This window comes from Triticum dicoccoides, chromosome 7B (assembly GCF_002162155.2).
Source record: "Triticum dicoccoides isolate Atlit2015 ecotype Zavitan chromosome 7B, WEW_v2.0, whole genome shotgun sequence".
Classification (NCBI taxonomy): domain Eukaryota; kingdom Viridiplantae; phylum Streptophyta; class Magnoliopsida; order Poales; family Poaceae; genus Triticum; species Triticum dicoccoides.
Window position 1 is genome coordinate 29474020 of NC_041393.1, and position 23364 is coordinate 29497383.

A 23364-nucleotide genomic window follows, 5' to 3' on the forward strand; every position below is an offset into this window, starting at 1 on the left:
ACAACAATTCATCTGGGTTTCCTTTTAAAAGGAATTCCATAGTTAAGTGAACAAGTGATAGCATTAGTCAGACCCAAAAGATATAATGGTGTATGCTCGAGGGATCAACCACGAGTAAGACAACATTACGAATATCGTTGGTTCTGGTCTGATTGGATGATAGCCCATACTCAATCAAAGGTTTGGGTAAGATAATAGATCCAACAATTGTTCACAAGGACCAATTGATGAAGATATCATCTTTCTTCAACACACACACACACACAAAAAGATATCCCTTAACATGAACTTGTCGGACAAGCTTTTATCTTCCAACTCTCCAAGTTGTTGTTTAGCTTATCCAACTAGCTCAGGGTATCCAACACGGATTCTTGGAGAAGGGGTGGTTTACAGGAATAAACCAACTTGATCACGAACTCAACATAGCGGTCAGGTGACAACCTGGTAATACTTCTGAGAAGATATTCAGAAAATCACGAACCACCGGTATGTTACTAAGCTCGAGAACAATCTTGCTTTTCAGGGCAAGACGATATGATCAATAGAGCAAGGATTTGAAATAATCCTAACTCATCGATCGAGGAGTGAACCAGGAGAATGGACTAGGTAGCATGATCAACCTTAGAATGATGATTCAAAACCAACACGCTAAGAATGAAATTATTGTCCTTTAACTACCCAGCAACGAGGTTGCTAGGCGTATTGATTTCACACATCACGATTCACTTGTCGACATTCCGGTTATAACCACACGGAACCAAGGAATGAGTAATGATGGTGAGAAGTATCACTACGTCAAGAATTCACAAGAGCCGGTGCAATCCTCATGAAAATCCTGACATAAAGACGGTAATACTTCAGGGTAGAACAGAAGCAAAAGCTGGACTGGCATTTTGATCTGCGGAGCACAATTGCTTTGACCCAATCCTAGATATGGAAGAGGTACTGGAGTTTGTTTCTCCTAGTCATTCTGCGATAGAATGGCTTGACGGACCACAAGAGTAATAGGCATCAATAAACGAACGCACGCATACTCTTGACTATCAATTGATAGACGAAGGTCAGTAGACAACTAAAGAGGGACAACTCAAAGGAACACACGATTTTCTGAGTTGTGGATGCATGGTTTGGCATGTCGAACGAATTCAACATTTCTTCCAGATAACCCATGCAGAGAGGTAGGACTGGCAGAGTCACGATTTATGAATGGAGAACTCCTCAAGAGTACTCTAATTGTGATTTTTTTTTTGATCCAATAAACATCTGCCATAATGGTTCATGGTAGTTGGAAGAAGAAGATACCACGGACTTCAAGGACTATCGCAAAGGTTACTAATATCCTAAAGGCACTAGCAATTACTATCCACATGAAGTAGGTAGAGTGAATCTCGGGTTCAGAACCCAGGAGTAGAATACCTACTACTAAGTAGCATCACGGGATGCTTCCGAGAATAAAGGCCAGAATCTTCACACTAGGACACAAATCATGGCTAGACCACTAGATGATCCCCTAAGCACCTAGGGTCATAATAATAATTCCAACATATATGTCGAGGCAATAATTACCTCAACACACCGATTAGTGTGATTGAGCTGGCATAAAGGAGCATCGAAACCAGAGGGAAAGGATTTGCAAATGCATCGGACTATTTAGAAACCTGGGATGACTCGGACATCATAACGGCTGTAAATGCTCAGAAAAGATTTGAGACATTCACAAAAATGGTGGCATAACCACTTAGAAGCACAATATCAAGGTTCCGAGATCAACAATTAACATACGGAAGTAGTAGGAACTGAACTGAGACTTAAATCCAACAATCTATAAGTCTACTGATTAGTAACACGTGATCCTAATAGAAAGAAGAGATAGCCTAGTTCTTAATCCCCGTAGAAGAGAAGATGATGACTCAGATCATAAGGCATAAGGTGTAAGGAGTAAAAAGAGCCTTACGTTCCATCCCACAATCAATTCCCTTATATAACTAAAGAATTTCTAGACTCAACTTCGACCAGTTTGGCTTGGTAATCCTACAGGCAGTCTGGCTCTGATACCAACGCTGTCAGGACCCCGACTCAATGCCACATAGATCTAGCATGTAACACTTCATATCACTTTGCGGCCTCACGCACGGTATTCCCACGGGTGTCGCCTTACCTTTACCCGGGACCGTTTGCGCCTTTTGGCACACGTATATGACAGTGTCGCTAGCATCCATATGATAAGGAGCCCGGGCTGACATGGCTAGTCGTAAACCCAAAGCGGCACAGACTTACAGGGACAGGCATCCATGACCCAGCATCGAACGTGTCGGTCATCAGCGAGTGAATCCAGGCTGTAGCACTGGGCTAGCAGGACTCCGGTGAACCGGGCTGTAGCGGGATAACAGGACTCCGGTATTCACCGCGTGACATTTCCCCGAAGGGACAGACACAGGAACGAAGAAGGACACATGCCGGCCAGCCTAAGTGTTCCGGAGCAGTAGCAAGCTACCATGGCTCGGTGGAAACACTAGGAGACATTTCCCGGTAAGAGAGGCTACTAAGGATAAACAACTAGATAGTCAGATCCCACACATACCAAGCATTTCAATAACATACACACAATATGCTCGATATGTGCAAACACAACATGGCATCACAACATGACTCTACGACTCAAGTAGTTTATTCATTAGGCTCCGAGGAGCGAGATATTACAATCATGGGTCTCATGACCCAACAATCAGAGCATACAAGTCAAAGCACAAGCGGAAGCTATCATGTCTGGGTACAGACATCTATAAATAAAAAGGCCGAGAAGCCTGACTATCTATCAGATCCTGCCGAGGGCACAAGATCGTAGCTGAGGTATCAAGCTAAACGTCAAAGTCCACGTGGAACTACTAGTGAGACTGAAGTCTCTCTGCAAAAACATAAAATAGGCAAACGTGAGTACAAATGTACCCAGCAAGACTTACATCAGAACTAACTACATATGCATCATTTTCAACAAAGGGATGGTGGGGTTTAACTGCAGCAAGCCAGCTTTGACTCGGTGGCTATCCTAAACTACGACTGCAAGCAACTCTTTTGAGGTGGCGCACACGAGTCCACATATTCACCATATCAATACACCACTATGGATCCGCTCCCGTCTCCCTACGAGAACGCCATCCATAGCACTCACGCTTATCTTGCGCATTTTAAAGTATCCACTTTCACTTGTCTATGAACTGATATAAGCAACCCAGAAGTCCTTTACCGCGGACACGGCTATTCGAATAGATGATGTTAACCCTGCAGGGGTGTACTTCTTCACACACGCTCTCACCACTTACCGCCGTTTACACGACATGTACTCGGCAACCTTCAAGCGGAAGCCCAACGTGGGTGTCGGCCACGGCCTGCCTAAACACTCAAGTCTCTAGTCCAGGTTTATTGCCTATTCGGGTTCCATCCATGAGGAGATCCGGCCGGAGTTTCGCTCACAGCCCCAAACGATGTGAACAGGGTTCCCGAGACACCAAACGGGCGCCCGGTACACCGTGCCACGTGCCTACCGCATCACAGCCCACCCCTACGGTCAGCGCTGCCCACGGCCTCCAGCATACTACAAACACCAGAAACTACTTGCAACTCCTGGACAGAGGACAAGGGTGATCAAGAAGCCGAGAGGGTCCATTGGTTTCGGGCCCAATGCGTGGTAGTAGCTGAATCATGGATCACAAACACAGAACTCAGTTCCTGAGGACGGCTGCAATGAGACAACCCACCATGTACTCCTACATGGCCTCTCACCGCTACCTTTACCAAATCGTGTTCACACACTTAGCTCACACACAGTAGGACATGTTCACACACCTCTGATTCATCCCCGATGAATCAGACCTGACTCAACTCTAAGCAATAGCAGGCATGACAACAAGCATGAATGAGTAGGCACATCAGGGCTCAAACAATTCCTACTCATGCTAGTGGGTTTCATCTATTTACTGTGGCAATGACAGGTCATGCAAAGGATAAAGGGGTTCAGCTACCGCAGCAAGTAACAGATGAATCGGTGTTGTCCTAATGCAGTAAAAGAGAGCAGGAGCGAGAGAGTGGGATTGTATCGGAATGAACAAGGGGGGGTTTTGCTTGCCTGACACTTCTGAAGATAACATTGAGTCTTCATCAGTGTCAACGATCACATCATCGATATCACGTCTATCGAGAGGGGACAATACCGGCAACACAAAAGGGAACACAATCAATGCAATGCACAATATGATGCATGATCATGACATGGCAAAATGAATGTGTTTTGGGCTAATGCAACTAGCAACAGATTAAATGAAGTTGGTTTGAATACAAAATTCAAATTCAAACTCCATATGTGATTATTCAAATGCCATTTAATTGATTTGTGCTAAACAGCAGCTATAAGTTGTTCTAACATGCATGAAAATGGTACAGATGGATTCCTTGAATTTTTCTGATAATTTTTCATATATAAATTATTTAATTTGGAGTTACGGTTAATTTTCTATGATTTTTAGAAGTTTTAGGCATTTTCTGGAATTTCCTGATTATTTTTAAATCCAGAAAATCATTTAATGCGTCAGCATGACATCACCTCGACGTCAGCAGGTCAACAGGGCGCCTCCAGGTCAAACCTGACGTGTGGGGGCCACACGTCAGTGACACAGGGTTGTTTAACCCACTGACAGGTGGGGCCGGGTCAAAGGCCACGTCAGCACGGTCAACTCCGACGTGTGGGGTCAGTCAAAGTGTGACGGGGCCAGGTCAAACTGACCTATGGGGCCCACAAAATTAGTACTAATCTAAACAGAGAGGTTAAACTAATCAATTAGGCACGGGGCCCACTTGGCAGTGGCTCTAGTGGGTGATTAGCGAGGTGTTTACGCCCTAATTAAGTGGCCACGTCGGCGAGTGACGCCGGCGACCACGGCGACGGCGGAACCTCGCCGGAGTAGCTCGGGTTGGCACTACAGGCTGCGGTTGGGCACCCTGAGGGCACCAGGAGGAAGCCCGTGCTCCCGCGCATCTAGGGGGAGCCACGAGAGGGCGTGGGGTGGCCGGAGTTGAGCGTGGTATCGACCCCGGCGGCGGCCGGAGCTCGGGGGTTCGCGGGACCGGCGCTATGGTGCATGGGAGGAGGGGTTGGTGGGTGCTACGGGCTCCTGGGAGTGCTCTGAGTACGTCTGCGTGCTCGGTTTGGACGGAGGTGAACCAAAACGACGACGGCGACAAGTCCGGCGCCGGTGAGGTCTCGGTCTCGACGGAACTATGGCCTAGGGCTCGCAAACACGAGGGGAGAGAGAGGGGTTCTGCACAGAGGCTCACCGCGGAGCTGTAGGGAGGGTCAGTGGGCTCGGGGGCGCGCCGGAGTGGCCGAATTCGACGGAGAACGGCGCCGGGCCGGAGCTTGGGGATGATGACGATGGCGGCTGCTCGGGGCCCTTCCGGTCACGTGGCTCGGTGAGGGGGTTGGCGACGAGGTGCAGGAGCTCGGAAGCACGTCGGAGAGGGGAGGGGGTGGCCGTGGTCATGGCTACGGCGAGCGGCGCTCCCAGGTGCGTTCGGGGATCACAGGAAGAGAGGGAAAGAGAGAGCCAGGGGAGGGGGAGCGGTCCAGAGGGAGTGAGAAGGGCCAGGGGCTGCGTGGCGTTGCGGACGGAGTCCAGGGCGACGAGAGGAAGCAGGAGGTGGCCGAGGCAGCGTCGGCGCTCGCCACCGAGCTGCTTCGGTGCGAGGGGAGGAAGAAGACAAGGGGGAGGAGGTGGGCTGGGCCTGCGCAGGTGGGCTGCACAGTGTTGGGCTGTGGGTGGCTGCTAGGTAAGGTCCAGGTAATTTCTGTGTTATATTTTTCTGTTCTGTTTTGTTTTTATTTAATTCTTTTGCCACTGTTTTGAATTTAAAAATAATTCAAACAATGCCAAAAACTCCACTGAGTATTTTATATTGCTAGATGGACTTTTCCAAAAGCTTATAAAATATTTCAGGGATATTTGAAATTATATTCTAATTATATGAATATAATTCAAATTCAAATAGCTAATGATTTAAATTCAAAGTCCCAAAAATAAATCCTTAAAAATGTTCAATATTTTGGTTGGGACCAGAACCCTTACCAAAAATTATCAAACATTTAAGAGGAGCATTTTGGAGCAATGAATGAGATTTCTAGGGTTTTTGCCCCTCTTTTATTTAGGGTTTTGAGGCTTCCAATATTCCTCAATTCAAATTTCATTTGAATTTAAACATGATGCAGCAACCAAGCTAGTCCAAGGCCAGGGTAAAGCTAGGGATGTGACAGGGGGTGCCGGCGATCTCCTTCGTTTGCTCCTGCGACAATACGTCGAAGAGAGCTTTGGAGCGCGCCCGGAGCGGAGCCGCCGATGTCCCTTGTCTGCTCCTGCGATAGTAGGTCCAAGAGAGCTTCAGAGCGCCAGGAGGCCATGGTTGGAGTGGTGCCGACAGAAGGAAGGGACCGGAGGAGAATAAGTGTGGGTCTTTGGCTATGGCTGGGAGCTGGGGCTCAAGTTAATATAGCGGGAAAATGGCAATGAGCCGCGGCAGACGGATGGACAACTGGCGCATGAGTAGGTTTGTCGGGCGTGAATGCGGACGCTGCTTCAGTGACTTAACTGCAGATGCGTTGGGTTACTGACATGTGGGCCCAACAGGCATCTGGCCCGCATGTCAGTGACACACCCAATTGCACCTGCAGTTAAGTCCGATGAATGCGGCATTGACATTCTAGAGAGACGGTGACCGTTTCAGGTGGGAAGCGCGCGCTAGCGATGGAAGGGGTTTCGGTGTGCAGTGGCACTAAGATTGGTCGCTCACGATAGTACATACTCCGTACCATACTACCATAGTACCCTCTCTAGCTAGGCTGTTTTATAGATTGTCGTTGTGATGGACGATATACATGAGCAAGGCGGTCCGAGTATGACCGTTGGTGTTGAGCCAGGTGAATACATGCTCGGCGTTCGCGTAGGCCTCCATCAAACATCTAAACAGTAATGTCAGGCACCGTGGGGGCGCGCAGGTGATGGGCTCGCCATTTGTGTTGCGCCATGAGTAGGACTTTGATTTAGAGGGTGACGTGCATGCATTAGCATGCTTTGACAGCATGAGCGTGAGTGTCTGACGCGAAGTATTTCATTTTCATTTGGCTGACGAGGGTGCGTTGCAGCGACGAGTCCGTGGTTTGATTCCCCACACACGCATAATTTTGGTTTTTACAGTATTTCTTTCTCCATTGACAGGTAGGCCCACGTAGATAGATAAAGAACACGAGCTGATGAGGCGCATGCGGACTATTTGACTGGTCAACCAGACAAATACGGAGCTATACGCTGAGCCAGTGACCGTATAATCACCATATCTCATATACAATAATCAAAGTGAGCTATCAAGACAAGTTTGATGACCGCCAAGGCATTTTACTAGGTAATAAATGACCAGGATTGAAGGGGAATCCAAATTTGCTTCGTCTTCTGTCCTTGAGCTCTTGACAAACTAATGCACTATACGGTTGTCCGGCCACTCCACCCCAGAGCTCTCACCAAGCGTCGTTCATGCCACCGCGCCGCACACTAACCGGTAAGGCAGCAATGGCATCCCGCCACGTCGAGTTCCTCGCCGCCCACGACCGCACACAAAATGGTAGGGAAGCGATGGCATCCCGCCGTGCCGAGTTCATCGCCGCTCGCGACCTCACAACTATGTGGGAGGAATTTGAAGATGCCAAGGCTGAATGGGCGGTAGAGCAAGAGGCGGCCAAAGCCGCGGAGAGGGAGCGAAAAAGTCAGAAAGCACTCAATAAAAGAGAGGCCCGCCGCTGCAAGAAAGGAAAGGACGCACGCGCTACTGCGGAGAGGTCGGCGGAGATCCAAGCACGGTGGGGTGCCGCCAACAAAGTCGGGAAGGAGAACGACGGCGTCTGGCCAGCATGTGAGAAGTAGTAGTACTAGTAGTTAGTGTGTGTGTCTGTGTCTGAGTACGATCATGTACCAGTACTACTAGTTACTACTGTAGATTTTAGAGCAAATTACTAGTACATTAGCCTAGACTAAATGGAAAAATTCCTATCCTATGCATCAAATGGCATCTCTTTCTCTATAGGAATTGAGATGCATGTCGTCTCACTTCCTATGATTTTCATATTCATATAAAATTCCTATCCTATGAACGAAAGGAGGCCTCTGTTGGAGTAACTACTGTAGCTAGCAGTACTGTTGGTACAGTAGTTTTCTTCAAGAAGCGGAATTCAACGAAGTCATGATGGTTCCTTCGTCCGAGAAACTTCAAAGTGGGAAGTGGGCCTGTGATTTGACGGCTCATTACTCATTGTTACTACGGGCGCGACGACCTGGGTGACTCTCCCTTGGAGTTCTGCGTGCATGGCAAGTGGACCAGGATGGTCGACGTCCCACATGTTGGCGATCGGAAGTATTCTTTCCGATATCGAGGAGGAAGGAAACCGCGTGGTATAGTATCACTGCTGATTGGTTCACAAAAAAAATAGTACACTACTGATTTATAATTATTTTTTATTTCTGATGAATGCTAGCATTTCAACTCTTACGACGAAGGGTGCCAAACACGGCACGTGCTGGATGTCCGACACGTCAACGAAAGGAGTGGGACATGAACAGCGTGGTAGAGCCCATCGTAAAAAAACAGCATGGTAGATTGTCTCCACTTCTCCCACTTCTTGGTAGGAGACCACACGTAGTAGTACTTAGTGGTATGAACGATACAAAGTGCGACCTGGAGAGAAAGACACGTCTAGTTGGAAGGTCTCGGGGCATACACGTAAACAAATATAAAAGTTAATATGTGCCTCCAACTAATATAGTAGTAGTAGAGTACTTAGGCACTGTGACACTCCAAAATTTTAATTTGGTCTTTATCAAAAACTTTGTGGTTTTCTTTGAAAAGAGGCCATTAAAATTTTTCTTTCAGAAAACCTTCCTCTTAAAAGCTTCCTTTGCTTTGGCAAGGATTTTATTTTTTTCAAACTTTGGTGTTTGAATCTTTTGAAACTTCTCTCTGTTGGTTCCCTCTCAAATTTATTTTGGGAGTTTAATCTTTTACTTTTAAAATGAAACTCTATGAAAAACTTGGGATTTTCATATCTTGAAAACCACCCATGACTTGGCATTTTGCCCATGTGGTAAAACCCCTCCAAAACCTCCCCTACACCTTGTGATGAACCTAAGTTCTCTGTCCCAACTAATCCAAACAAGTTTTTTGGATTTTATTCTAATTATTTTTACTCTCAAATCAATTCTGAAAATTATTTGGAGCCTGAGTGATTTTCAAAGCAAGTGCCCTATTGCATTTGAGTTTTGACCTCAAACCAACTCTCCTGGATAGTCCTTTGTAACCACAACCCAGAACCATCTTGATCCACTCCTCCTCTTTTCAAATTTTTCAAAATTCAGTCTCTGCAAGTTTGGACCAGATTTGCCAAATTTGGTGAAATTCATATCTACACTCCTCCAAAAATTCCACCAAAAATCATGCAGCCTACTGGAGCAATGAGAAGCCACTCCACCAAAAATCAGCTCAAGGAAAAATCCCTAGATGCCAAAAGCATTCTGTCGAACACCTGAGCTGCACTGTTCTTTGCATTTTCAGTAAAGTTCAGTAAAATTCAGTTTTACAGTGTCGTTTTCTTCAGAGTTCAGTCACAAGCTCACAGTGCGCTTGGCTCGATGCTCGTAGCCCCTCCCTCTTGTCCGGAGCTTCACACGCGTGCGTGGAGCCTTCCTGGCGTCGGTGGCGCGCTGGCCCGCCCTCGCTGGCGTCTTCTGCGGCGTCGGGACCTCCCGTGGCGGCCGACAGAAGGCACACCACGGCAGAACACCGTTCAGCGCCGCCCAAAGCCCCCTGGCTCTCCGCGTGTCCCTGCCATGCCAGCGCACGCCCGTGGCACCGTCGCCGTGACACGGCAAGCACGGAACGTGCTCCCTGCCGCCGACGGGCCGCGCCACCCCTGTTCCGTCGAGCTCACCCATAGCACCAAATCCCAGCCCGTTTAGCACCTAAATGGAACCGGTGGACCTCAACGACGATGCCCAAGCCCCTAATCCCACTGCACATCCCCGACACCGCCGCAATCACTCGCCGGAGATCCCCGTTCACGGAAACCGCCTCGGGCCGCCTATAAAAAGGGCCCCCGAGCTCACCCTCGTGCACGCATCATCACCACTCCTCACCAACGCCACGCCAGGCCACTAGGAGGTCCTCGAGGAGGTCTCCTCCCCCAACTCCGGCCGCCCCGATCCGCCTCGGCCTCCACCACGATTCGCTCCGGTGAGGCCATCTCCGGCGCCCAAACCCCGTCCATTACTCCCTCTAGCTACCAGAAGCCTAACCCCCTCTTCAATTTGATCTCTGCAGCCCTCTCCGACAAGTCCCTCGACCACCCGAACCGCCGTCCGCCGGAGCAAAGCTCGCCGTCGACGTGGTACTCGCCGGCGACCACCACCACCACCAACCGACGCGGAATGGCGCCCTGAGCACGGAGGTACCCTCCGATCCCCCTGCCTCGCCGTGGATCGCCGCCGGTGACCACCGCGGCTCTCGGGCGCCGACGAGCTTCGTTTCCCCCCCTTTTTGAAAGTTCAAACCTGACGAGTGGGACCCCACCGTCAGCCTCTCTGCCCTCTCTATTGAATCGTTTTCTGAAAGCGCCTTCGGGCAAAATGCGTTTTCCCTTTGGGCTGGCGTAGTTTCTGCCGAAGTCTCTCTGTTTTTATAAGCTAGCCCCTGGAAACTTTCTGTTTCATTACAGATGAGTCCCTGGGCAAAAACCTTTATAACTTTTAATCAGAAAAGTATTTTTGATTGATTCTTTTTCTGTTCTCTTTAAAATTTTGTCTAGTTTTTTATCAGATTTATTTGAAAAATATTTGGATTACTTTTTGTGCACTCCTTGGTATTTACGATAGCGCATATATTTTCTTTATACCGTAGATACTGAAGGAGGTGACGGAGCGGCGAACTTCACCGAGCTAGGCTCCGACTACTCTGAACCGGGCAAGCATGTTTGAACTTTTGATATGATGAGTGTCTTGGCATGTTTTGCATTTATTTAGTTTCATGGCATGTTGAGAAGCATATCGAAGAACATTTTTTTATGCGATAATGAGGTAAGTGAGTTCGATGATCCATAAGTGGATGGATGTGAGTATGAATGGCCATGTGTTGGCATGAGGATGGGTGAGATGGCAGTGTCGTAGCATGCCAGTCTTATGCCAGACTATGTGACTTCAGTGTCAAACCGTATCGGTCCAGTTCCTCTCATTTCCTTCCCTGTACTACCACATGTTTTCCGCAAGGAATATGGTTTAGTAAGTTGCAAACCTCTTTTCTGGTACACACCAAAAGGAGAGGCCGTGATGATGGTTCCATGGCCCTGGATTAAAGCCAGTCATCCGGTCAGGGGGCATGGGTGTTTTCGGTTGGGACCGAGAGGGGGGCACCCCTTAGAGCGCGCGTATATAAATTTGATCCCATGCTATTCGAGATTGTGATCTCCCCGTCTCAAAAGTTTTTCTTGGATGATGTCTAGGGTGATTCCTAGCATCGAGAGGTAGGATGGGTGTGTACTGGTTAGCTGTGTTTTCTTCCGAAATACCGTAAACGGAACTAGTCCTTCGTGACTACGGAAATCCATTGGCTGTGGGAAAAATTTTGTACAAACTCTGCAGAGTCATATATTCCTCCAAATCATCTATTCCATGTCCAAATTCGTATTATCTTATCCTAATCAAATGTCAGTTTTGATGGCAGAGACTCCGGTGATTCGCATGAGTGCTAATTCCGGTTAAATGATTATTCATGTGGATGGACTAACCCATTTATTCTCATGGATTAAATGTTTATTATGAGTATATTTACTTGTGAATAAAAGCCCTTTCTGCGATGTCGCTCAGATGTCCGACTGTGGCATTGTTGTATTTTACTTTCTTTTCAAGCCCTTTCTGTGATGTCGCCCCGACGTCCGACTGTGGCATTTCTTTTCAAGCCCTTTTTGTGATGTCGCCCCGACGTTCGACTGTGGCATTTCTTTTAAAGCCCTTTCTGTGATGTCGCCCCGACGTCCGACCGTGGCATTTCTTTTAAAGCCCTTTCTATGATGTCGCCCCGACATCCGACTGTGGTATTTCTTTTAAAGCCCTTTATGTGGTGTCGCTAAGACGCCCGACTGTGGCATCGTTTCCTTATATTTATTTGTTCACCTTTCGAGGCGTCGCTTCAGACACCCGATCGGTAGTCATTTATGCTCTCTTGGGATTTCAGGCGGACTACCGCCGTTTCCCTTTTACTTACCTTGTTATGCTAATTTTTGAATGTACATTGGTGAATTAATCATGACGCATCCATGCATGCATTTGTTATATCTTACGTCCGAACTGTCTTGCGAGTACTTCCAAAGTACTCACTGGCTTGTTGATTTGGCCAGATGCTGACGAAGGCGATCTCATGGATGAAGAGTTTGATAGCGAGTCCGACACTTAGAGGAGTCCCAGTCAGTCTCGTGCGACCCTGGATTTGGTCACTGTTATATATCCGCTTCCGCTACCAAATAAATTCATCGAGCCTCACCTCGACGCTCGATGAGATGACAGACTTAGAGTCTTGTATTTCTCTCCCCGCTGTGTTTCTCCACCACCGCCCTATCCTCGAGTCAGTAGTATGCCTCCACACCACTGTGTCATGTCCGACATTATGTATAATTATTGGTGTGCTTGTAATAATTTGGTTGAGCAACCGTAGTTCGACCCTGTAATATATTTTATGCTACTGGCTTATCGTATCAAGAATTTGTCTATGAGTGAGGAGGATTTTTCTCATACTGGACTCAAAAGATTGGTTTCTCAATAAATATTTTTATTGGAAAACCGGTCGTGACAGGCTTGGTACCAGAGCCAGGCTGACTGTAGGAAGCCACTAGGTGCGATCGCTAATTGGTTATTAGTATGATAGAGCTAATTTATATTTTTGCAATTGTAGTCATTTTCTGTCAGTCAGCATAAATTTATGATCTGACCATGCAGAATTTTTGCCTACTTTTGTAGATGGCCGACAACACGAGTCTCAGACCTTCGCCAACGTGCCCGATGGGTTCGTCAAGCTTCTTTCTTTCATCGTTCAGGTCGCGATGGGGCCATCCGTGCGCCCAGTCTTCACACTCTGCCAGCACCGAGTCAACGACAGTCTGACCATGCACCAGGCCGCGGTGCAGTTCAAGGGAGGGCGTGGTGAGTTACACCGCTTCCAGTTCGTGGGAAGAGCCATGCCTACGGAGAGGCATGCTATGCAGATGGCATCCCGCGAGGCGATAGCTCGTCTCAGGGATGTCCTCCCCGTGATGAAGACGCGTCGTTACCGTTATCTTCCGTGCCATGTGCCTTACACCTGTCACTACACATACTCCTGCCCCAGAGGAGAACGAGACGAGGCTTTTGAGCTGCTCATTGAGTATCTCCGGGCCCTGGAGGCAGCCTTCGACAACCTGGTGGACGACTTCGTAGCTACCCGCATGGACTCAGTTCATGGCTATGCTGCCAACAGGAGGGAGCTCCTACCCATCGCACCGCCACTGACTTTGGTCTCGTCCTCAGCATCTTATACGCCTACTCGTCGCCTGCCTTCTACTGAAGAATTCAACCAAGTCATTGCACCCACTTCAGCGCGCACTGCACCACCCTTCGCGCCCACTCCTGTACGTGTTGCTCCGCCCCTGGCAACCGCTCCATCCACTCTACGCAACACTACACGTATGGAGCCCATTAGCGAGGAGGAAGTCGAGTCCCCAACCTCGCTACGCCTCGCCCTCGGCAGGGCAAAGGAGGTCGTCAACATCTCTGCCTGAGTACGCCCAGCTGCCATGTAATGTACCGCTTTGTAAGATATGTACATAGGTTGTGAGAAGTAGCCTGTTTGCGCATCATGTAGGATCTGGAGAAGTGCACTAGCCTAAATAACATGTCAGGATTTTGTACGCATGTCCTGAGTGATGTATTGTATAATTACCACCCGCGTGTAAGATATGTAATGAGCAGTCCTTCTCCGTGCGCAAGTCGATTTGTTTTTCTTAAGTAAGCTGAGTTATTTAATTTTATTTGCCAGCTTTATGCATTTATGGATTTGTTTTTGCAACTCTTTCCGCTTTTCTTATGGGTCTCACAAATATATCCCCAGAGTGAAAAATGTCTCGTCCTTGGATTCGCTCCATGCCAATTCCACCAGAGGAAAATTATGATGCACAACCCAGCAACGAGTTCACTCAGGGACAGTCAAGCCAACAAGGCAGTGAGTCGGCACTTTCACAAATGTGCCGCCTTTATGAGCAGAGTCAGCAACAACATCGGGAAATGATGAACCAAGTCATCAACATGGGAAATCACCATGGACAGTATCAGCAGCATTCCAAGTTATCTGAGCTACAGAAGACACGTCCTCAAACATTTTCTCACACTGACAAACCTCTTGAAGCCGAGGACTGGCTTCGAGATATGGAGAGAAAATTAATTATTGCAAAATGTTCAGACCCCGAGAAGGTATTATATGCTCCACACTATCTCACAGGAGCAGCCGCATCGTGGTGGGAGAATTTTCTGCACATGCATCCCAACGAATATGACATAACCTGGGATGATTTCAAGGAAGGTTTTCGTGGTGCACACATTCCTAAGAGTATTATAAAAATCAAGAAGAGAGAGTTCGATGACCTCAAACAAAGGAACATGACAGTGTCAGATTACAACAGTCAATTTACTCTATTGTCCCGCTACGCCAATGAAGAGCGTATGACTGAAATCAAGAAGATGGAGAAATTCCTTGACGGTCTGGCGCCCGCGCTTAAATGCCAACTGGTCGTGCACACTTTTCCTGATTTTAAAACACTGGTGGACAAAGCCATTACTCTGGAAAATGAGAGACGCAGTCTGGAAGATATCCGCAAGCGGAAGAGGGACCAGACTAACCATGCTCGCAATCACCGAAGCAAGACAGATTTTCAAAAGGGTGGGACACACAAATCCTCATCCAATGTCTCACGCCCAATCAAGAATTTTCATGCAAGGGACAAGGAATTCACCTATCACCCCTGCGTTACTTGTTACGCTTGTGGAGAAGAAGGGCACTATGCCAAACAGTGCCCCAAGCCAAGGAATTCAACCCCAAAGCCGAACAACGGCGGCAACAATTCCGCGCCCAAGCAAAACAATTTCAATCCCAACAATAACCACAGGAAAGGTCATCTGAATCACGTAACCAAAGAGGAGGCACAAAATGCTCCTGATATCGTACTCGGTACGTTTCCTGTCAACACAATACCTGGAATGGTTTTGTTTGATTCTGGAGCTTCTCACTCTTTCATTTCGAAAATTTTTGCTTTGCAAAATAATTTTTCGATGCTTCCTTTGGAGAAATCCATGATCATCAAGTCCCCTGGGATTCAGCAAGTTACTCAGAATTACTGTCAAAATGTGGTCATTGAGTTCGAAGGATTGGAGTTTCACGCAAATCTTATTGTGTTGGAAAATAAAGGACTGGATGTCATCCTAGGAATGGATTGGCTAACCACCAATAAGGGTTTTATCGACTGTTTCAACAGGACCGTAATTCTCACACACCACCAAGGGAAGACAATAAGAGTATCAGCCAAGGAAGGAAAAATACCCCGGCAACCGAGATTAAATAAGGTGGACGTTTCTAAGCTAAACAAGGTTCCAGTAGTGTGTGAATTTCCAGATGTATTCCCTGAAGAACTACCAGGCATGCCACCAGATCGAGAAATAGAATTCCGCATTGAGCTAGCACCAGGAACCACCCCCATATACAAGAAACCATACAGAATGGCACCATCCGAGTTGATCGAGTTAAAGAAGCAAATAAAGGAATTACTGGAAAAAGGATACATTCGAGCCAGCTCCTCACCTTGGGGATCACCAATTTTATTTGCCAAAAAGAAGGATGGAACGCTGAGATTGTGTATTGACTATCGAGCACTTAACATGGTCACAGTCAAAAACAAATACCCGATGCCAAGGATAAACGATTTGTTTGATCAACTCGCTCAGGCCAAGGTATTCTCAAAAATTGACTTAAGGTCAGGATACCATCAACTGAAGGTATGAACGGAAGATATCCCCAAAACAGCCTTCACCTCCAGATATGGACTGTACGAGTTCACAGTGATGCCATTTGGATTAACTAACGCCCCAACATATTTTGTTCACCTTATGAACAAAGTATTTATTAAGTTTATGGACAAGTTCGTCGTGGTATTCATCGACGATATTCTGGTATACTCCAAGACACCAGAAGAGCACGCAGAACATCTCAGGATTGTGCTAGGAGAACTAAGAAAACACCAATTGTATGCCAAGTTCAGCAAGTGCGAATTTTGGCTAAGACAAGTAGCCTTTCTAGTCCACGTACTGACCCAAGACAGTATCGCAGTGGACCCAGAGAAAGTCAAGGCCGTACTTGGCTGGAAGTCACCAGCCAGCGTAACAGACATACGGAGTTTCTTGGGAATGGCAGGATATTACCGCAGATTTATTGAAGGATTTTCCACCATAGCCAAGCCTATGACACAGTTACTCAAGAAAGATAAGAAGTTTGAATGGAGAGAAGCCTGCGAGAAAAGTTTCCAAGAGCTAAAGCGGAAGTTAACAACAGCACCGGTATTAATTGTACCCGACATACACAAGAATTCTGAAGTATTTTGTGACGCGTCCAGAAAGGGTCTCGGATGCGTGTTGATGCAGGAAGGCAAGGTTGTCGCCTATGCTTCAAGGCAACTTCGCAAGCATGAGGAAAATTATCCCACTCATGACTTAGAAATGGCAGCAGTTATTCATGCACTCAAAGAATGGAGACATTTCTTACTAGGGAATCGATGTGAAATATATACGGATCACAAAAGTCTCAAATATATTTTCACACAGCCAGAACTAAACTTACGGCAACGACGATGGTTGGAGTTGGTAAAGGATTATGATGTTGGTATCCATTACCATCCAGGGAAAGCAAATGTAGTGGCCGATGCCCTTAGTCGGAACCCCAGCTCCGACGAAAACAATCTGCACAGCTTGAGGCCCGAATTCCAACAAGAATTTGCCAAGCTCAACTTGATAATGGTAGCAGAAGGCACCATATCAAACTTGGAAATACAACCCAACCTTGTGGAGAAAATTAAAGAAGCTCAGCCCGGTCACACCAGCATCGAAGGCATCAAAAGAAAGTTGAGTATGGGCAAGGCCTCGGAATTCGTAATAGACAATGAAGGAATATTATGGTACGGAGAAAGGCTCTGCGTGCCAAATATACAAGACCTTAAGCAGAAAATTTTAGCTGAAGCACACACCACTCCATATTCAATCCACCCTAGAGGAACCAAAATGTATAAGGATATTCAGGAAAGATTTTGGTGGCACGGTATGAAGAGGGACATAGCCACCTTCATTGCATGTTGCGACTCATGTCAACGCATAAAAGCTGAGCATCAGAGACCAGCCGGACTACTGCAACCGAACAAAATACCTGAGTGGAAATGGGATGAAATAGGGATGGATTTCATTGTCGGACTACCTCGGTCGCGACACGGGAATGATGCCATATGGGTCATCACTGACAGGTTGACCAAAGTGGCACACTTTATTCCAGTGACGACGACCCACACCACTCAAAGGCTTGCCAGGATTTATCTTTCCCGCATAGTTTGTCTGCACGGTGTCCCGAAGACTATAATCTCCGACAGAGGCACTCAGTTCGTCTCAAGATTTTGGGAGCATTTACAACAGGCTCTGGGAACCCAACTAGCCTTCAGTACCGCATACCACCCACAGACTGATGGACAGACTGAACGCGTAAACCAAATTTTAGAAGACATGCTGAGAGCATGTGTCCTCACATATGGAACCAGTTGGGAAGAAAGCCTGCCATACGCCGAGTTCGCGTATAACAATAGCTACCAGGCCAGCCTACAAATGGCACCATTTGAGGCTTTATACGGACGAAGATGTCGTACCCCGTTAAATTGGTCAGAGACCGGAGACAGCCGCATCTTCGGACCAGATATGCTCAGAGAAGCCGAGGAAAAGGTCAGGCTAATCAGAGACCGACTTAAGACCGCTCAAAGTCGACAGAAAAGTTATTATGATCAGAAACATTGTAGGGTCAGCTTTGAACCCGGTGAGTTCGTATACTTGAGAGTATCACCTACGAGAGGACTGTAACGGTTTAAGATTTAAGGAAAGTTAGCACCAAGATTCATTGGACCATTCTGCATAGTGGCACGAAGAGGCACTGTAGCCTACCAGCTAGACTTACCCGAAGACTTGTCCGACATTCACGACGTGTTCCACGTCTCGCAATTAAGGAAGTGCGTAAGAAACCCAGAGAAACAAGTATCCCATGAAAACATTGACGTGCAGCCAGACCTCACTTATCGGGAACGCCCCGTAAGAATATTAGAGGAGTCTGAAAGGAGGACCCGACAAAAGACCATCAAGTTTTTCAAAGTCTAGTGGAGCAATCACACCGACAGTGAAGCAACTTGGGAAAGCGAGGATTTTCTTCGGACAGAGCATCCACACTTATTTAAGGATCAGCTGAAATCTCGGGGACGAGATTTTTCCTAAGGGGGTAGATGTTGTGACACTCCAAAATTTTAATTTGGTCTTTATCAAAAACTTTGTGGTTTTCTTTGAAAAGAGGCCATTTAAATTTTTCTTTCAGAAAACCTTCCTCTTAAAAGCTTCCTTTGCTTTGGCAAGGATTTTATTTTTTTCAAACTTTGGTGTTTGAATCTTTTCAAACTTCTCTCTGTTGGTTCCCTCTCAAATTTATTTTGGGAGTTTAATCTTTTACTTTTAAAATGAAACTCTATGAAAAACTTGGGATTTTCATATCTTGAAAACCACCCATGACTTGGCATTTTGCCCATGTGGTAAAACCCCTCCAAAACCTCCCCTACACCTTGTGATGAACCTAAGTTCTCTGTCCCAACTAATCCAAACAAGTTTTTTGGATTTTATTCTAATTATTTTTACTCTCAAATCAATTCTGAAAATTATTTGGAGCCTGAGTGATTTTCAAAGCAAGTGCCCTATTGCATTTGAGTTTTGACCTCAAACCAACTCTCCTGGATAGTCCTTTGTAACCACAACCCAGAACCATCTTGATCCACTCCTCCTCTTTTCAAATTTTTCAAAATTCAGTCTCTGCAAGTTTGGACCAGATTTGCCAAATTTGGTGAAATTCATATCTACACTCCTCCAAAAATTCCACCAAAAATCATGCAGCCTACTGGAGCAATGAGAAGCCACTCCACCAAAAATCAGCTCAAGGAAAAATCCCTAGATGCCAAAAGCATTCTGTTGAACACCCGAGCTGCACTGTTCTTTGCATTTTCAGTAAAGTTCAGTAAAATTCAGTTTTACAGTGTCGTTTTCTTCAGAGTTCAGTCACAAGCTCACAGTGCGCTTGGCTCGATGCTCGTAGCCCCTCCCTCTTGTCCGGAGCTTCACACGTGTGCGTGGAGCCTTCCTGGCGTCGGTGGCACGCTGGCCCGCCCTCGCCGGCATCTTCTGCGGCGTCGGGACCTCCCGTGGCGGCCGACAGAAGGCACACCACGGCAGAACGCCGTTCAGCGCCGCCCAAAGCCCCTGGCTCTCCGCGTGTCCCTGCCATGCCAGTGCACGCCCGTGGCACCGTCGCCGTGGCACGGCAAGCACGGAACGTGCTCCCTGCCGCCGACGGGCCGCGCCACCCCCGTTCCGTCGAGCTCACCCATAGCACCAAATCCCAGCCCTTTTAGCACCTAAATGGAACCGGTGGACCTCAACGACGATGCCCAAGCCCCTAATCCCACTGCACATCCCCGGCACCGCCGTAATCACTCGCCGGAGATCCCCGTTCACGGAAACCGCCTCGGGCCGCCTACAAGAAGGGCCCCCGAGCTCACCCTCGTGCACGCATCATCACCACTCCTCACCAACGCCACGCCAGGCCACTAGGAGGTCCTCGAGGAGGTCTCCTCCCCCAACTCCGGCCGCCCCGATCCGCCTCGGCCTCCACCACGATTCGCTCCGGTGAGGCCATCTCCGGCGCCCAAACCCCGTCCGCTACTCCCTCTAGCTACCAGAAGCCTAACCCCCTCTTCAATTTGATCTCTGCAGCCCTCTCCGACGAGTCCCTCGACCACCCGAACCGCCGTCCGCCGGAGCAAAGCTCGCCGTCGACGTGGTACTCGCCGGCGACCACCACCACCACCAACCGACGCGGAATGGCGCCCTGAGCACGGAGGTACCCTCCGATCCCCCTGCCTCGCCGTGGATCGCCGCCGGTGACCACCGCGGCTCTCGGGCGCCGACGAGCTTCGTTTCCCCCCCTTTTTGAAAGTTCAAACCTGACGAGTGGGACCCCACCGTCAGCCTCTCTGCCCTCTCTATTGAATCGTTTTCTGAAAGCGCCTTCGGGCAAAATGCGTTTTCCCTTTGGGCTGGCGTAGTTTCTGCCGAAGCGTCTCTGTTTTTATAAGCTAGCCCCTGGAAACTTTCTGTTTCATTACAGATGAGTCCCTGGGCAAAAACCTTTATAACTTTTAATCAGAAAAGTATTTTTGATTGATTCTTTTTCTGTTCTCTTTAAAATTTTGTCTAGTTTTTTATCAGATTTATTTGAAAAATATTTGGATTACTTTTTGTGCACTCCTTGGTATTTACGATAGCGCATATATTTTCTTTATACCGTAGATACTGAAGGAGGTGACGGAGCCGCGAACTTCACCGAGCTAGGCTTCGACTACTCTGAACCAGGCAAGCATGTTTGAACTTTTGATATGATGAGTGTCTTGGCATGTTTTGCATTTAGTTAGTTTCATGGCATGTTGAGAAGCATATCGAAGAACATTTTTTTATGCGATAATGAGGTAAGTGAGTTCGATGATCCATAAGTGGATGGATGTGAGTATGAATGGCCATGTGTTGGCATGAGGATGGGTGAGATGGCAGTGTCGTAGCATGCCAGTCTTATGCCAGACTATGTGACTTCAGTGTCAAACCGTATCGGTCCAGTTCCTCTCATTTCCTTCCCTGTACTACCACATGTTTTCCGCAAGGAATATGGTTTAGTAAGTTGCAAACCGCTTTTCTGGTACACACCAAAAGGAGAGGCCGTGATGATGGTTCCATGGCCCTGGATTAAAGCCAGTCATCCGGTCAGGGGGCATGGGTGTTTTCGGTTGGGACCGAGAGGGGGGCACCCCTTAGAGCGCGCGTATATAAATTTGATCCCATGCTATTCGAGATTGTGATCTCCCCGTCTCAAAAGTTTTTCTTGGACGATGTCTAGGGTGATTCCTAGCATCGAGAGGTAGGATGGGTGTGTGCTGGTTAGCTGTGTTTTCTTCCGAAATATCGTAAACGGAACTAGTCCTTCGTGACTACGGAAATCCGTTGGCTGTGGGAAAAATTTTGTACAAACTCTGCAGAGTCATATATTCCTCCAAATCATCTATTCCATGTCCAAATTCGTATTACCTTATCCTAATCAAATGTCAGTTTTGATGGCAGAGACTCCGGTGATTCGCATGAGTGCTAATTCCGGTTAAATGATTATTCATGTGGATGGACTAACCCATTTATTCTCATGGATTAAATGTTTATTATGAGTATATTTACTTGTGAATAAAAGCCCTTTCTGCGATGTCGCTCAGACGTTCGACTGTGGCATTGTTGTATTTTACTTTCTTTTCAAGCCCTTTCTGTGATGTCGCCCCGACGTCCGACTGTGGCATTTCTTTTCAAGCCCTTTTTGTGATGTCGCCCCGACGTCCGACTGTGGCATTTCTTTTAAAGCCCTTTCTGTGATGTCGCCCCGACGTCCGACCGTGGCATTTCTTTTAAAGCCCTTTCTGTGATGTCGCCCCGACATCCGACTTTGGTATTTCTTTTAAAGACCTTTATGTGGTGTCGCTAAGACGCCCGACTGTGGCATCGTTTCCTTATATTTATTTGTTCACCTTTCGAGGCGTCGCTTCAGACACCCGATCGGTAGTCATTTATGCTCTCTTGGGATTTCAGGCGGACTACCGCTGTTTCCCTTTTACTTACCTTGTTATGCTAATTTTTGAATGTACATTGGTGAATTAATCATGACGCATCCATGCATGCATTTGTTATATCTTACGTCCGAACTGTCTTGCGAGTACTTCCAAAGTACTCACTGGCTTGTTGATTTGGCCAGATGCTGACGAAGGCGATCTCATGGATGAAGAGTTTGATAGCGAGTCCGACACTTAGAGGAGTCCCAGTCAGTCTCGTGCGATCCTGGATTTGGTCACTGTTATATATCCGCTTCTGCTACCAAATAAATTCATCGAGCCTCACCTCGACGCTCGATGAGATGACAGACTTAGAGTCTTGTATTTCTCTCCCCGCTGTGTTTCTCCACCACCGCCCTATCCTCGAGTCAGTAGTATGCCTCCACACCACTGTGTCATGTCCGCCATTATGTATAATTTTGGTGTGCTTGTAATAATTTGGTTGAGCAACCGTAGTTCGACCCTGTAATATATTTTATGCTACTGGCTTATCGTATCAAGAATTTGTCTACGAGTGAGGAGGATTTTTCTCATACTGGACTCAAAAGATTGGTTTCTCAATAAATATTTTTATTGGAAAACCGGTCGTGACAGGCACGTACTCCATAATATCACCGTGCATTGCATGTACAAAATTTAGTGGTAGTACGTAGTAAGAGACAAATGCCGCCCAAGAGTTCCCTTCTCGACCCACTTTTGGGTGTTTGATAGAGTGTATGGAGGGTGCATGAGTCCACACTAGTTTAGCACAAATACACTAGAAGCATGCATGAAGAGAGCATGCATGAAGAGGGGTGTTGAGTTGAGCATGCATGCAGAGGGCTATTGAGTTGAGCATGCATGAAGAGGGAACAACTATGCCGAGACGAGAACGCAACCAAACACACCCTATATGCCACGCATGTTCATACCATTTGTGCCTTTCTACTTCACTTACTGCGCTACATTACTCAGGTTCGTACGTCCACTCCTGGGTACATGTCCATCTCGTAGTTCCAGTCCCACGTGTTCTTCATATAGATGGAACGATTCTTGCATAACACGTGCACCTTGATGCTAGATGTCTCGCATGTTGGCAAAAGGATGAACAAAGCTCACGTAAAAAAAATAGAGTGGAAGAACATAGATTCCGGACGACCGAGAAGGAGCAAGGAACCTCGTGGTGGAGCGTCTGCACTCATAATATTTAATATTATTCAGCGATATAAAATTAACCAATCATCTCCACAGTGGAC